General features: G+C 36.4%; 1 protein-coding gene across 8 annotated transcripts in view; it reads right to left on the reverse strand.

Moving 5' to 3' along the window:
* Positions 1–18,513, reverse strand: part of LOC124307792 (G-protein coupled receptor moody) — an 86,091-nt gene that overhangs the window by 7,581 nt on the left and 59,997 nt on the right. The window lies entirely within an intron of this gene.

The raw sequence follows: 18,513 nt of genomic DNA on the forward strand, positions 1-18,513 counted from the left end.
AGAGAGAAAGAGAGAGAGAGAGAGAGAGAGAGAGAGAGACAGATGTGTACTTCCTCTTTCTATATTATAAAATTTTTCACCCCCAGAACCATACGTATAATAATTCCCGCTTACTTCCGCCTATTTAAGCGGCTCATATATCAAAAGCAAGCTGAATGGAATTTCGCGCATAGTTCAACCGCAATAATATTCCAGCTGCGAGGTCAGAATTGAGTAGGGTCCGACCTTAAGGGTCGAAACTTCTCACCGTCTGCACTTAGCAACTTCTCTTTCTCTCTCTCTCTCTCTCTCTCTCTCTCTCTCTCTCTCTCTCTCTCTCTCTCTCTCTCTTTTTATCCACGCGGGTCTTCGTTGCAATTAATTATTTGCAAGATCCGCGATAGTATGTCTGCCCCGTTCACACCGCGTGTCTATAGACAGCGTTCTTATATGCGCGTGCAGTAAAAGTCGAGCAAATAGCCTGAGACAAATTGGATCGTCGAAGGGTCTAATTTCATTTCGTATACTCGGATTACAAGTGTACTTCGATAGATCCCCAAGCCTGAAACCCTCTTCTATACAAATTCCGAACAGTGTCGATGGTTTTGTACAGCTCTGTGAAATCATGCAGTGCTATTATAGACTTAGCGGCCCTGTATATTTAATGTACACCATGTTAGAAAAGGATCGTACAGGCTTTAATAAGTTGAGCTGAAATATTGATTCGGCTGAATTTCATCGAAAACGTCTTTCCTTAAGGTAGAACAATTATTTCTGACAAAACGTTACTTATAATCAACCGAGTATTTGAAAAAAGAAGTAATTTTATGCGATTCGCAAAAAAAAAAAAAAAAAAAACGTGCTGCAATTGATAAAAATTGCACGAAGGCGGTGAATTTTTGATATTTAAATAAAATAACGAAATGAATAAAGATCTAATATTTGTAGCTGCTAATCATGGGTTTCAAAAATTCTATTTTATAAATATCATTTTAATTAGAATCATCTCGACGATCAAATTTCCGGTGGCATCTTTCAAACGTGTATTATTTTATTACTGATGTGAATTCTGCATGGTCGAAAAAAATACGGTAATATTTGAACAAATTTTTTTTAACTATGCCGCAGAAGGTCAAGTTTACATTAAATTACTACGAGCATATAACATGTTGTCAGTCGATCTGAAAAAAAAAATGAAACGAAAATACAAAAAGAAGAGGAAAAAGAAAATTAATAAACATGTCCTCTGCGACGAAGGAGGCAAAGTAATTAACCGACGAGGTAATTCTCTATCGTGATATTTTCACGCGAGCTTATTATTCCGATATTAATTGCTCCATAACTCTTACGCTGCCCGGTTAATGGCGGCCATTTTGTCTTTCGTTAATCTTAACCACCTGCAGCCGAGTTGCCAATCTATCGGACACGTCAGCGACAGAAATGCGAAGCAGCGAAAGCTCGGAGTCCCCATAGCACCGAATTTCCTCCGGTTCTGTTTATTTTTATTTTATATTTTTCTAGTCCTCTTTATACAGGACATTCTCATATACGTATATATATATATATATATATAGTATATTATACATCACAAAGCAATTATACGCATCTACGTATATCTATACGTAGTAAAAGACGAGTCGTGGGGTGGAAAGCTTACAGAGTTCCTAGAAAACGTTAGAGTGGCAGGCGGGGGTGCGAAAGGAAGAGGGTTCGGGATCCCCGCCGCAAAACGTTTCGCCTTTGTTATCACGCGACAACTTCACCGCCACAGGAAGCTTTTCCAACCAGGGTATAGTATATACGTTTACGTTTCCTACCCCCGGTAGTTTTGGATCGAGGACAATGTACGAAATATGTGTGTGTGTGTGTGTATATATATATATATATATACATAACGCAGGTATACACATATACACCGCAAGGAGTTCTTTATACTAGAGGTAAATTATTATTTTCTATTTCTCGAGCTAGACGGTAAAATTATTATCGTTTAGCGGAAAGTTTTTTTTTACCCCTTCCCCTAAAATAAATCCGGAGCTTCGCAGAGGACGACACCCACCGACTCGTTTTTATATGGTGAAAGTTTCGACCTGACTGCAATTTTCATATGTTATTCCGTGCCTGTATAAAAATCCTCAAAATTGTAGTAATCCGAGTCTTTCAAGAGGGTGATGTAGTCAGTCTTTACCGAACGAGTAAAATGTTATTGATCACTTTGACCTAGTATCAAAGCCTATGCAGCATTGATGTAAAAGTGCACATACAATTCTGAACAAAACTGCACGGAAACTTTCTTGTTTTATGCAAGAATGGCACGGGGAGATATATTTATGCAAGAATTAAAACAGCACTCTTTTTTTCTTTTTCACATCAGTGATGTGTAGGCTTTGATAATAGTAAAACTAAGTGACATGCTACTCAGTCGGTAAAAACATAACAGAAGATCCTCTTAATATTCGCTACTTCGTGTTCATGGAAAAAAATATGACGCGATGTGTTTTATGTGTAAGTCTGTAAGAAAGTCTGATTTATCTAAATATTAAATCTGTTCTTAGGTTGATCATCAGGAAAAGTTAAAGCTGAGAGGCCCAAGAATTGGAGGATTTTTTACCTTGTTATAAACTATGGTCAGATCGACTTTTTTAGCGCAAAAAGCTGATCGAAAGCTTGTAGATCGGCCCATGCGCAATTTTCGTCATGAAGGTTAAAAAATACTCGTTTTCCTCTTCGTCTTATAATAATGATCTTTCTCCAAATTTTCCCACTTCTCATCGCTCATAAGCAGCCCGCCGCGATATTACAGTCGTCCGTACAAATTTCCAATTTTCACGCTTCGTTTACGACTCCTGTGCTTATCACCGCACGATTGTTCCTTCCGGCTGATGAATTCGTGTGTGTTGGAACGATTGTGCAAGGATGAGGAAGAATGTAATTGATTTTCCCGTAAAAGGAAAAACCATCGCGGTTCGTCTTGGAAATGGAATTGTCGAAATCGTTGTGTGTATATATATATATATATATATATATTATATATATTGTGTAAGCTTTGGTATGAAATTATAATTTGCCGATGAAATGAAAATTCGTTGCTGCGTAATGAATGTTAGGGCAAACGATATTAATCTGTATGCAAAAATATTAATTGCAATATAAGTAACATGATTTCTAATCCGAGTATAAATATTAAAATTCAAACGTTTTGTACTCGATAATATTAGCTTTCAACGTTCAAGCCCCAACTTTCCGTAACAAAGATATGAAGTGAGGAGTTTCGTTTTTTAAAAAGATACTTGAATATAAACATTCAATTATGGATCACCAAAATGAATCGCTGAAAGCTTGTTATTAGCTATTTGAACCGACAAAAACCATTGAATGGAATAGGTAGAAAATTTGAAGGAAAGCCTTCTGTTGTATAGTAGAAACAATCTGAGCAGAGTATATTTCACAGATATACATAATAAAAAAAATTGCAACTTTGAATCGATGTTAAAATTTTTTTAAAACATAAACTAAAACGAGTTACACTAGAAAGCTTAAACCAGCTTCTTTCCAACTTAAGTGATTCTTTTCGTTGATCGTAAGGAATTCTGTTTCAGATATATTGTTGTACAATATGAAGTGCCAGTTTACATATATTAAATTGTACAATGTCGAAAAGTCAGCTGTAAAAAAAAAGAAAAAAAAAAAACAAACCTATGATGCGACAAAAAAAAAAGATTTGAATAACTATCAGGTTCGAATCGAAGCCTACAGACGTGTGCGTTCCGAGAATTAAATTAACCAATTATCACACTGCACGCACGTGTTTTTTTGTCGCCGTTAACGAGGAGCAGTTATAATACAGATGCTAGGTCGAATGAGACGTCGTCATATACATATAAGCGGGCGGGAATAGCGTCTGTTTAACGCTGCGTTATAAAAAATTTGACGTAGATTCAAGGGAAAATGTGTCGGGAGTGAACGCTAGAATTACTGGAGTTATAAAAATAGCGGTAAAGTGTTACATCCTGAGCTGTTCCCGGCTTTTTATCGCATCGCCAAGCTCCGTGTATAAGTCATATTATACCTGCGCGGAAAAACTATCAAATGAGAGAGATCGAGGGGAAAAGCAAAGGAAACTCTGTTGCTCCGACAGGGTTTGAAAACTTGAAATTAATTCAAGGACAGGGATCATTAGACGATGTTTCGTTCGAGCGGTAGACGGAATGTCAAAGCGTTGTGATAAATGAATTCTAACTCGACGTGGATAAAAAAAAAATAATAAGAAATATCAACGAGGCCTATTATTATATCAGCAAATGCCCTATTGTCCCATATTAAAACCAAAATTGCTCGTGGTTTTACGATACATATAAGTAAGCGTTGATAAAACGGGGGGAATTTCATTTCGCAGAGAATAAACGTAAAAGTGAAAATGAAAAAATAACCCGACGAGATTTTGGCTTCATTCGAAAGCTACAGCGTGAGAAAAATTTTGACGGTTAATTGGAAACTTATAGTATGTAGGTATAGTTAAAACTTTATTTTTTCCTGCACAAGTTTTTATATAACATCTAAAATTCACGACAATTTTCTTTTAACTGTTTGAATCACGGATTATGGTGCTGAGTCAACTTTTATAACAAGTATTCTATGGTTCTTTAAGTCGCTAATTACGAATCTGAATTTTCAAAATCTGATTTCAAATTCCTAATCAGCGACCCTAAAAACCCCTGGACAGAGTTTTTTGTCCGGATTCGATAGAATTTCAAATTTTCGTCCGCCATATTGAATGCGCAATCTTGAATTTTTGAAATCCGATTTCAGATTCGTAATTGGCGACCCCAAAAACTTATAATTTATGTAAAACATGTATATGTCCAGAGGGATAACTTTCTTGGAAATGAATTATTCCTTCAATGTTCACGATTATTTCAAACTATTTGTTTCTAACAATAATTACTTACATTGTATCGCAATGAAACCATCGATTATTGAAAATCTATTAGTATACTATCAGAAATGGCAAAAGAGCGCAAATGAATATATTGAAAAGTTCTCAAAATATACAAAAAAAATGGATATTTCAGTTGACACATTAAGACATAAAAAATACTGTAAGTGTGTGTAACTATATCTGCCAATAATAAAAATAATCGTAAATTCAGTTCCTTCAATTTGACATAATAAATTTATACATATGTTTAACACGCTGTAAGTTGGCAATTCCGTGAAGTATAGATTCAGATTATACTCTCGTGATGAATTACATTTTAAAGTGCGGTTAGTTAGAATTCTATTTTTAATGCACATTCGCAGGAAGAATTTTCCATTTGGCAAATAATTGTATCGTTTCTATCAAGGAAGTATTTCTTGTAATTGGTTTTTCCTCTTCCTTTGTTTACGTGGAAAAGTAATACGGGAAACGGTATCCGAAGGTTTCCAATTAGATCGTCGGATTCGTTACCTCGGCTTTAAAGAAAACAGAGGAAAAATAAAAGAAACTTGGAGAGACAGATATAGCCGCTTGATAAATGCCTCTTTTGAACACTGACGATGTTATCGATTTCGTTTCATCCGCGATCGGGATTTCTTTATTAATTAGGCCCTTACGTAGAGAATTTCGAATCTAGGGGTGTGGAAACAAACGGGAGGCTCGAAGCTGGTAAATATCCTCTGAACAGACCAAAGTAACGAGCTATTTGATCCGGCCGGATACCGATGGTACATGTACTTCCGGTTAAAACGGGCCTAATTATTTTACGCCTCTCAGTTCTACGTATAGTATAAACATTGCCTACTACAGTCGAGCAGGGCAAATTGTGCCGGCGACTATACGCGAGGATGAGCTGTATTTCAGGCAATTAATTTCCAAGGCAAACATTCATGGCTTGTTACCGAATTTCCTCAGCACGGTTTTACAAAGTTTCACACCCTGGTGAAAACTTTCAATTACTAAAATATGCACAATTAAGGGTGGTCCTTACTTGAGATATCGAAAAATTCTTATGAACCCATCCAACAAAAAGATGCTGATTGCTTTGAAATGAAACACCTTTAAAGTTTTAAATTTCTATCTCAACTCTGATTGTGAGTGAATGTTGGCATTCGAAATGCACAAGTTTTTTTTTTTTACTACATTATTTTATGATATTTCAATACTATATTTTATCGCGGGACTAATTATGACCGAAAATATTGATGTGCCAAAAATTATTAAAAAACGATGTTGCTATTCGGTGAAAAATGTTAAGCGTCGTCTACGATGGGCCATTATCTATTGTGCACTGATTCGAAATTAATTATTTGCAAGAAAAGCTGGTTAACATTTGACGTGATACACTTCAGAGATAAGCTATTTTTAATATTAAACTATTTTTCAAAGTAGTTAATCCCAAAAGTCTGCCAATAGTTTCTCAGTTGCACATACGTATAACTTATATACATGGTGAAATTATTTTTTGCTGTAATCCACGATACATTATTTTTTTTTTTTTTTTTTACCTTCCACGAAAAGATGTATGATTTTTTTGTCTCGCAAATTTCTACACAATTTCCACGAGCGCACCACATTTTATGTTGTCTAGCGAACTTCTTTGTCGCTCTGAATTACTTTCCAGCCCTTAAAGAAGTTTGCTGAATTTTGCAGACGATCATTTCAAAGTATGAATATGAATCATAAAATTTTTTGAATTGAGAAACATGAAACGAACTTTGAAATGAATTCTAAAACTCTTTGAAACATGACCGCGTTTTTTTTTTTTTTTTTTTAATTTATTTATTTATTTCTTTTTCTCGCAGAGTCTGAATTCACTGCAGAGTTTCGCAATTAGGCACTTTGCAGATTGGCATTGCGTATATTGTGTGTATAATGGAATGCGGTATAGAACAACCAACAATTACCCACAGTGGTGAGTTTTTGGTCGCTGCGGTTGCGGCGGCGAATAATGTTGTACATACCGTCGTCGCCCACGCAACGAACTGCCAACTAGGAGACGCCCTTATAATCTGCCTAATTCTCTTGTTAAAAGTGATTAATGGTTTGAATTTGCAGAGCCCGCGTCTAAAGCCAACGAAAACCCCTTTCGATTTATCTGACGAAATTACATCCCCCCCCGCCCCAAATTTAAATTCTGCTTCGTTTAATTTTAACCGAAAAGAATCCGCGCTGTCTCACGAGTTGTAGATACATTTATCTCTACGGTCGAATTTTGGTTAACTTTAATACTTTTAGCTCCTAATTAATCATGATTTCAAGGCTTCACACGCGGGAGAATTTTTCAGCTTTATCAAAGATGGCGGTTAAAATCGGCGAAAGAGACGCTTCTTTGATTCGAAAAACTTCGTCCGGCTTCATTTGTCTGAACTGGCAAACGATTTCTTTAGCCGCATTTGGTCATATCTAGAAATTTTTATTTAATATACTCGATGTTTATTCATAACCTAAGGGATTTGCTCGTGCATAGTAAATAATCCCTATGTTCTACTTTATTTTATTCCATTGTGTTCTACGTTTGTCTAACCAGCAGGTAATCAATGAGGTAAATCTCCAAAAGTTTCCAAGGCCACGAAAAGGGTGAAAAATTCCTATGAACCAAATTTTTCGATACCCAAAAATTCGAAAGAATAAGAAATGCAATAAATTTTTATTTTTTACTCCGTCTGTGAAAAGTGACGAATCGCGGCTGATATTGCCCATTAATATTTTTGTTTTTTATTTCTCACTTATACCAAGAGGTTTAATCACTGTTGTAATCTGGTATACATACGTCATGTAACCTCACGCAATTTTTTTAATCTCTTGTAATATTTGCCGTCTCTGAAATCTTTGTAATTTCTGCATAAATTCTTCTACTCTCTTCGTAATCTTTGTAATCTTTTCGCAACCCGTGTAATCTTCGTGTAGTCTTTTGCTAATCTCTGTAATCTTTGCTATATCTGTAATTTCTGTAATTCTTGTAATCTCATTGCAGTCCTTGCGATCTCTTTGCGACCCGTATAATCTTCGTGTAATCCTTGCAGCCTTTTGCTAATCATTGTAATCTTTTTTTGTCTCTGAAATATCCGTACTTTTTCTAAACTCTTTCTAATCCGTGTAATCGCCTTGTAGTAATTTCAGTCTTGGTAATCTTTGTAATATTTGTAATCGCGTGTAATCGTATACACTGTGCGCCAAATTTACACAGTAATCGACGAAATTTCTCAAAATTTAAACATTTATCGTGCTTCTTTTTCAGCGAAAACAAAAATTCGGCTGACTAAAGAGAATTCTGACGAATCACAACCTAACCGTCAGCGTTAGACAACGTCGGTTATTTTCCTTCAGCCTTGTCACAGATACCTGACACACAACACCCATGCGGTAAGTTATTTCGCACGAGGATTCATGACTGGAAATGCGTAATATCAAGGCATAAGATCGACGTGACATCCGAAGCATCATTGGCATAATGCATAATGCATGTTACGGAGGCGTATAACATGAGGTAAATCTGTAATCTCATACGTCGGAGATCGATTTCCGGCGTGTATTGGAAGAACCCTCCTCAAGCGTGACAGAAAAACGCGGGCTTCCCTTTTCACCTGTTTCTGGCAGCGTGTTGAGGAGGGTGTTGAAAAATGTATGTATAATGTTTGGATAAAAATTTTGGCTCGTCGTCGATCGCCGTGATATATGTATGGATCTACACGCGTGTAACACGCGTGTAACACGCACACAGATCTAGTACGGGCGGATTTTCGGTGGCGGGATAGCGACGGTTCGCTAACCTTTAACAAACTCTGTGCGTTTGCATAGGATATACCCCTCTTCGTCCACAAATCATCGATTAGGCTCTCTAACAATCAATAGCATAACGCCACGCCTGGATTTACTTCGCGGCAAGGCTCATCCATTAATACATTACAATGTTTACGTTACCGTACCGCAAAGCTGCTGTGTAAATTCTTACCGCAAACTCATTAAACTTAAAATTTTATTCATCCCGTTTAGTAAGTGAGAGAATTAATATTCCCGACCACTCTTACGATTTTCTCATCGCCCGAGTATCTTTGTCAGCCTTGACTAGTTTCATTCTCGAACTAATTTTTTTTCAATCGCTCAATTCGTGAGGAAAGAAAACATTGATCGGCGAAAATATTTACACTATGCAAAATTCGTTCCAGACGATTTTTATGAAAAACAAAGTTAATTGTCAATAAAATGAGTCGTCAGTCGTTGGGATAATAGGACGATTGAAATATTTGTGAAATCATTCGTAAAACAATTAGTTTCAGAAGCCGCAGAGATTCGCTTATATGTTATCGATTTTTCAGAAAATCTAATTAACGACGATAGGTTTTCGACTCGCAATTGAATGTTCAAATTTTCTTGCGAACAGTCGGGATAAAAAAAAATTGAAAAAAAAATATACACATAAAAGCAGCCGCAGGCATTCACGAGCATTCGAGAAAATCGCCCTGCGGTCGGTGAAAGAGTTTGTTCAAGTTTAGGTTCAAACGCCGTCTGGCATCGTGCATCGTACAATTTCACCCGATTATCTGTCAAAACTTTTTCATTCCTTGACCGTGCGGTTTAGCCCTTCATTTTTCTTGCTTGACTTATTTCAACAGACCCCGAGGGGAAAATAGGGAGCGAATGCAGTCTGCTGAAAGTACAAACTAAGGGAAAGTGGATTTGACAGAAGCGCGCGAGTGCGTCGTCTAAAATATTTTTCCAAAGGTGCAAAGACCGCGTCTCCGCAAACTTTTCTCATACGTCCTGCAGTTTCATTCAAACTACTAACACGGCTTGTAGACTGGTTTTATAAAATGAACAACCGACGTGGATTTACTGCTCGATTTAAAATTCGTCAGCTACAACGAGAAAAACTTTATTTGTTATGGTAACTAGAAAATTGAGTAAGTAAAACGGGTAACATTTATGCATAATAAAGGTTCAATTCTAGTTGGAATCGGAAGAAAATAATTGATACCAAGTATAACTATTTGGTGTGACTTTAGTTGTCGACCCTACATTTTCTGTCTACCGTAAAATTAAATCCGATTGTTTAAGTTGACTACTTTTTTTCTGTTCACTAAGGCCTTAATTTCAATTTATTCTCACGCAAACATCAAATTATCGCAACAGTTTGGAAAAATATTATGGTAATAGTAGTAACACACGATAGATTTGTCCTTCTGTACCACAAGTTCGAAGAATATCATTTTATACAACGCGAGCATGTTTTATGCGTTTTTCCATTCGTGTTTTCCGTACACAAAGTACCCGTTTCTATGACGGTAAAGTAAGTATCTTGAAGTGGATATCGCACTGTGGATATCGCTTCATATTTTTGCCGGTTTTCTTGTTCATTTATTTTTGATTTTATGCAAGTTTTAAGGCAGCTGATTGGCGAAGAATCGATACCTTTCATCCATCGAGTTACGAGATTGTCGTGCATTGAGTGTTTGTCGAATCGTTATACTCGTAAGCTGCAAAAATCTCTTTTACGCATTTTTCTATGCGGGTTTTCCGTACACAAAGTACTCGTTTCTATGACGGTCGAGTGAGTCTGCGAATGCGCATGCGCGGAGTACGGAAAAGACAGTTTCTAAGCCATAGGAGTTGAAAGCGGTATTTTCTGCACTGCGCGCATCAACCGTCGCGAACAAATCTGACATTACGCGACCCTAACCTCAATTTCGTGCTTAGTTAAAAAAACGCGTAAAATACCCTTGTTCTATAAAGAATCGCGCGCAACAAGGAGGCGACGGTCTTTTCGCCTCGCGTATTTGCGATATTCGTCTTGGTCTCAGCTACGACTGACATTGCAAACTTACGCTCGGCCCGAAAAAACCGAGTTTGCCTCCTCGTTACGTAATATACTATTATTATTCAAAATTCAGCTCCACATTTTCGTCTGTGATTTTCTTAGATATGTACGGGAAATTATTTGCCCTGTTATAGTGGTACGTAGTCTACGTATGGTGTACAAAAACGCTCTACAGGAAGAAAGTTATCGAGCTTGCACGGGGCAGTGAAATATGATGTACGAGTAACACCGATCTCTGCAATTCCCTGCATGAGGAATCGAATAAATCGCGTTTATTATGAGGTGTTACTCGGCTCAAAGGAGGATAATAAAAATCCGAAAAAAGAGAAAGGAAGGAAATGAAAACGTTTACGTGCGCGTGTATAACTCACGCCCCAATCAGCGCGCTCCGTATAACTTGAAGAGACTGTTTACGCATCTGTTACCGCCGTTCCCCTTTCCTTCCCCCCCTCTTGCTTCGAGCTGTTTTTATTTATTTTCCTTTACTGCTTCGAAAGTGGCGTTTCTGGCAATCTATACCCACCCTGCCATCAATAATTACAACCGCGTTGATACTCCGCCCGTTTATAGTCTCCGACGTTAAACATGAATGATGGCCTCAATAAAACTGAATTGTAATGCAACAAAAGATGAAGGAAAAGGAGGAGGAAAAACACCGATTTGAAAAGAACGAAAATACAGTGAATAAAATAAAATTAAACGGACGTAGGTAAGACACGAGTCGAACTACCGTAAACGCTGCACCGGTCGCATAAAGACGCAAAACCCGGCGAACCTTTTCCTGTCTGTCGAAAGCAATGATTTTTTTAAAAATCATTTTTATTAATACGATACAAGTTGATTTTCATTTTCTACCGAGCTCTGTTTAGTTTCCTACAAAACTATGTCCCTGAATTTCCCGTACGACGCATCGTTACCTTAGTTATAAAAAACAGACGGAGCAAAAACCATTTTTCCCATGTTATTCTCATGGAAAATAGAAAAGTGCGATGCATAACCTCTTGATGCTAATATTAAGAGCTCAAATTTGGGGTCAGAAAGATTTTCATTGGGACGCCCTCCAGATCTGTTCTAATTCATTAAAAAAAATCTGTCCAAATTCTTAAGCTTCTACGTCAACTGGAACACGTGTCTCTAACAATAAGCTCCGAAAGTTTTCAATGCAAAATACATGTAGTTTTTATAACTATTTATTTTATTTATTTATTTATTTAACTGGTTTACATGTATAAGATCGGCCTTTGTATGATTTTGGTATAAATTAAGGGACCGCCTTGAAACTTGGCAGAGTTGCTGCTTATAATGATTGGAACAAACCGTGAACATTTCAAAATTTTATAATTATTGTTCCCTCGTACAGAAATCTACTAAAAGTGATGCTGTTAAGCTTATATAAAAAAAGAAATATACTATAAAATTACGATAAAATTGTGAAATTTTCAGGATTTGTTCCTACCATTGTAAGCAACAACTCTGCCAAGTTATAAATCGGTCCCTTAATTTATACCAAAGTCATACCCAACGACACAACTGGTTATAAAAATTATACGTATCTTACAGTTAAAACTTTCAGAGCTTAGAGGTACGCTTAAAACTTTACACAGATATTTTTTTAATGATTTGAAAAAGATCTGGAGGGCGGGGACGACGAAAATTTTTCCGACCTCCAAATAAGGAACACCCTGAATTATATATATAATACATACAGTATACACATTAACGAAGTTTCAGAGATAAAAATATGTGTAAAAACAAAAAGGATCTCATGGATGCGTTACATTCCTCGAAAAGCTTTTCGACCGCGGCTGCAAGCTCAGGTTTTATTTTATACGTGTATGTGTTGGCATTAACTATCACGTTATTCACGCTAGATTTAACAGAGCCGTGAAAATTTCAACCCTCTTTCTCTCACGCATCCGTAGACACGCGGCCTTACAGAAGGTAAAGGTGCTTTCACACCGGAGCTGTCTGCGGCTCGGGGTTGTTGAAACAAAATACGTTTCTCACTTCGACGTTGTTCGATGTCGCGGCAGAATCTCAGCGAAAAAAAATTCACGTTCAATATTAAAATATGCGAGCTTTCGCGTTTTGAGAGTAAATTATTGCGCCGGGTCAGGGGTTTGTGAAAAATCGAATTGGCTCGTAGTTCCGAAGAAAATTTAGAGGAAATGAAAACGTCCGACAACGTTACCTTCGAAATGAATCATGGTCCTGTTACATTGCCTTTTAAATGCCGTTTAGCGCATATATATACATATATATATAATTATATATATATATATATATATATAATTATATATATATATATATATATATAATTGCCCCACAGTTTCCACATTTTATCACATTGTCTTTACCTCGGAGAAATTTGCGGAGCGAATAATTGGGCCAGATTTCGTTTGACCCCTATAATTTCTGCGAGGATCCTTTCTTTTCTCTTCGTCCATTTCAATTAAGCAAACGGTCCCGAGTGTATATAAACGACGTCGTAGTATCTACGCAAAACGTATTAAAAGCACTTCGAGACCCGGGCGTAAATAAGAACTTAATTCGAATAAAAATCGCTTAACTGCTTTTTTTCTCTTCTCAATTGATGTTATCGAGGAGATTGAAAAAATCTCTTCCAAAGATACGGACGGTAATGAAAAATCCTGGAGTCGAATCGATTCGGGTATGTAATGTCTTATACACAATGAAGAACTTTACAACTTTGTGTGTGTGTTTTTTTTTTTTTATCACTGTTAAATAATTCTCTTTTCTCTACTAAGCTATTTCAGGTAAAAAATAACTTGAGATATTTTAAATATTATCTCAGAGTTTCCAATAGAAGTTGTCTTGAAAAATACCGAACTCTACTTTCATCCGAAATTTTCACCTCTGTATTTTATGTTCTTATATGATTCTATGAATTCACAATCCATAAACAGAGAATCGTTCAGATGTATAGAAATTCAAAGAAATATTTCCATCAGTGACGGTCAGTCCTCATAAATTTTCACATCTAATCGTACAAACGATCACGGACATGATTTCGGCTATTTATATTCTTCAGAGAGACGGGAAACAAGCAGCGTACGGATTAACAAGGGTGGCGAAGGAAAATTTGTCGAGAAGATTAAAACCGATCGGTTCTCACTCCGAGAATTGTACGCTGTATATATATGATGTATAATATATATATAATGTATATAACATTTTATGTATATATATATATATATATATAAAACGGGAGTAAGTTGTATTTGTACAAGGTCCAGTGGACTGGTTCGATGACCTAAATCAGGGGGCTGAAAGGTGGCGAGACTTGAGCGAGATGATAGGTACAAGGAACACCAGATATTTATGAGCCTCCACATTTTCCGTGCAGTATCAGTATCTATGTATGAGCAACAGAGAAATGCGACAAGAGACGATGTGGCGCAGGGGTAAATAACAGCGAGAAATAAGTATAATATACACAATAACGCGACCCTAAGTCCTTAAGCTGATTCTATACGCTCAATTTCCGAACTCGAAGTGTATTATTGAAGTTTGACCACGAAGCGCCAAGTCGGCGTCGGGATTAGGCCTTCCATATTTCGCTGCTTCCGATATTTCACACCGACAATACAACGCACATAAATTTCACTATTTGATACACCATGCATCTGGGGAATTCCATGCGAACCCAACCAACGTCTGATCCTCACCATTTTTGATTTTGTTTAAAAAATTTTCTGCAATTGTCCCAACTCTGAAACAGTACCCTGAATTTTTGCAGACTTTTTATTCGACTGGTTGATTATTTATAAATATTGAGAGTGATTTTGAAAACGACATTCTTAAAAATTCTCAACTAATTCTCGAAAGCTGTATTTTCTTTTTAAAACATTTCAAGATCGGGCCCATCGTGGAAAGATTTATTTGGATATTTTTTCTTAGCACTTCTAATTTTTTTGTTCAACTAAAACAGTGTTCGAACGATCTGGAAATTGCCGAAAAAATTCGGAAAACTTTTACTTTTCACTTAGAACATTGCTAGACCGGTTTCATTATGAGATCGACAAAAAAAGTTGAATGTGCTAAAAAAAAAAAATAGACTAAAATCGTACCGTGATGGAACAGGTCTGGAAATGTTCTAAGTAAAAAATAGAAATTTTGAGGAGGTTTTGGCAATTTTCATTCTTCGTTTAAATAATGTACTAATTGATGGAAAGAAATTGAATGTACCGAAGAAAGCTAGACACAAAAATCGGCCCAGTCTTACAATGTTTGGAACAGAAATTATAGTTTTTGAGAAGTTTAGAAAAGGTTCTATTCAAAATTACTCATAATATTGATAAATAATTAGCCAATTGAATAATAAATCTAAAAAAAATTCAGGGTACTGCTTCAGAGTCGGAAAAATTGCAGGAAAAATGTTGAACCAAATCAAAAATTGTAAGGGTCAGACGTTGGTTGGATTCGCATGGAATTCCCCATATATAAGGTATAGTGTACGTTGGCGGATAATGGGCGAGGAATTTAAGTGATTAGGATTTATGGGAACAACGGAGAATTTTTGTTGGTAAATTTATTGTTTCGACGAGATTTGTCGCACGTCGAAATACTGAAAAATTCGATCATATCGGGGTCAACTAGAAGCAACTATCGGCTGCAGAGTCGTAAAGATTTATTTTACAGTCTGTCAAAGCTTTGGCTTTTTGACTTTACCGGATTTTATTGCACTTCAGTATCGCGTAAAAGAACAATTTTGAAATCGAAATGAATTCACGGGGAAAGAAATTCAACGGAATAGCTTGAAACTATTTTGAGAACCCATCAATAAGGTATGAATAATTATTATTCAAAAGATGAAAATTGTAAATTGTATAATATTTCAACAAATGATCTAAATGATATCATTAATTATATCTTTGGCGAAAAATGTAAGCTTCGAATCATCCGGAACAAAAGATTAATAAATTTTTATCGGTATACCACGACGTCTTCCATTTTTTCAACGTGGGAATGAATCGATATTTACCTCTTTTCGTGCTACAATGAAGCGATAGTTCCAAATCTTGAAAACTACAGTAACGATTCACCATGCAGTACAACCTATGATAGTGAAAGAGATTTGCATCGAGCTGTAAAACAGTTAAAAAAAAAAATAAGCAGTAACACAGAATCAATTATTATAAAATTAAGAAACACGTATTGTAAATCAATTTTTCTCGCATGAATTTTCATAAAACAATTTGCACATTCGTGGAAATAAATTAGTTTAAAAAAAAAATACAACTTCTTTTTGTTACGATTTTCCGTTGAAATATTTGCTTTGTCAAATGTTTTTTTTTTTGTTTTTCTTGTTTGCTTCTCGTTTTATCTCACTTGAAGTGTGTCATTACATAGCCGTACAATTTTTTATAGACGGAAGAGCGTCATGATAACCGACTTGTCGAGTTTTCACCGCAACCGTGGATTTACGACTCGGTGAATAATCACGGATCTGGAAGAAACCACGAAAGCTCCTACGTAACGTGACGAGTCGCATATTTGCCATGAATTTTTGCAGAAATACACACGTACATTCGCGAACAGCGATGAAACCACGAGGATCGGATATATTTTTCGAGGGTTTTGGTAGTGAAAGGCGAGTTATTTAAGCTACGCATGACTGCTCGCATCGGGCAACGCTTCGGAAAGTCCCCGAGAACGTGCGGAACGTGATATTTTTTATTTGACTTTGTTTTCCGGGTTTCCTTTTTTTCCATTCTAGACCCTAAACGACTCACTTATTTCTGACCAATCCGAAGGGAACTTTGATAAATGACGAACCTTTTATATGCTCGAACGGAGGAATGTTCCCGAGGAAAGTGGAAAGGTTTTCAAGAATAAATGAAAACATTTTTCTTTGTCAAAGGAGCTTCGATAGCCTAATAATTCACAATATTTTCCTTCGTACTGTTTTTCTTATATTCTTTTACCGTAGACGCACAGGTATGGCCTTTTGTTTTTCCGATCGTTTTTCAGACGCTTCGTATTTTGAATACTACGCTTTTAGTGAAAACAGAGAGATGTGTGACGAGTAGACGGTTTAATTGCAGGTTTTTTTACTCTCTGACAAAAATCAACAGAATGGTAGATGCGGATTTAAAACTTCCTTTTTTCAAGGAACAAACAATAAAATGATCAATGCTAAAAATACAATAATTATCGCAAACTGCATCGAGTGTTAGAAAAATGTACAACGTAGATTATAATTGAACAAGTTTCATGTTTCTATGCGATACTTATGTCGGTCGAATATAATCATTTAACGATAAAATCGTTACGTAAATTTAACGACGGACATGAAAGTTTTTTTTCAGCACCTTTTTTACGTACGTAATGTATAAGCGTACGTACTCTGAAAATAAAATTGAAAAAATTCACAACTTTTCTTTCATTCGAACAATGCATTTGTAATAATAAAAAATATTCTTGGTAAGGTTCACTTTGCAGAAGAAATTTTCAATTACCCCGAGAACAAAATCTATTCACGCAAACCAAGAATGGGAAGAATTTTAAATTCGAACGAGACAAATTGGAGCAAAAATACATATGATAGTAAAAAGTTGCTTAATAGCAAGATAATTCACGCAAGGATAACTCGAGGAATTCGTTAAGAGAAGCAAAAGCGTACAGAAAAATCATACGTCCATTGGAATTTCGAAAGCGTTTCGAGGCCGCAGTTAGATCGTCAATCTCGGGTGTGAAAACGGTCGAGATCGCCTTTCGCGAATCCAAAAAATAAAGAAAGGTTTTCTCCGGGACGTTTGATGCTGAAATACGAGTCCCGGAAGCAGGGACGCCGAGAGTCCGGGGACCAGGTGTATATACCGCGCACCCTGACCTAGGATAATAAAGTTTAGTGGGCCACCTCGAGACGTTGCTCCCTCTTCCCTTGTTCCGCGCTCGGTGTATATTGCCAGGAGCCGAGAGGAATTTCCGCATCCATCCGCGCTCATTTTTCCATCTCTCATTCCCTCCTCTCGCGTATGTATCCTGCAGACTGCCACACAGTTATAGTTCTCGGCGATGAGTTGAGAGACGCCTCCGTACCTTTTGCATCTGCTCAACATCGTCTCCTCGAAACGACGCAGATGCTGTTTCGAAGCTTTAAAACTGCAAGCTCCCGATCCACGGATGGCAAAAAATCTCTGGGAACGTTCGAAATTTTTTACGGATATTCGAGTTCGGAATTCAAATTGTTTTCGCATTTTTCGGTGAGAGAATTAGTCCAGATTTTTTTTGTCTTATTAGTCGACTTTCTTTACCGTACACAAAAAGAAAATTCCATTAATTATTAACCTTTACAAAAGTCGTTGCGTAGAAGCGGGGATTCAAATAACTTGAAAAAATCATGGGATACTCTTTAACTGTTATATTTCAAGAAAAGGTAGTTTATCTTTGGCAAAATGAAATTTTGGTTATGAAAAAAATTCATAAAACAAGAAAAAAAAACGAAAAATGGTCATTCTACATAGGAAATCATAACTGACTGAATTTTCAATATTTTGAGCTGAAAATTGACTGAATAACTCTGAAAAGAAAGAAAGAAAGGTATTTGTTTGAGTGAGTGAGGTCGAATTTTTGGCAAAAGAATGTATTAACGATTTTGACGGTATTTCGTTACTTATCTTGAATCAAATCAGATTATTTTGGATCTTTTCCGTATGAAATTTACGGTGAACATGCAAAAATTCTAGTAAAATTAGTGTCCTTGAAATAGCGG

Source organism: Neodiprion virginianus, chromosome 6, assembly GCF_021901495.1.
Source record: "Neodiprion virginianus isolate iyNeoVirg1 chromosome 6, iyNeoVirg1.1, whole genome shotgun sequence".
NCBI classification, from domain to species: Eukaryota; Metazoa; Arthropoda; class Insecta; order Hymenoptera; family Diprionidae; genus Neodiprion; species Neodiprion virginianus.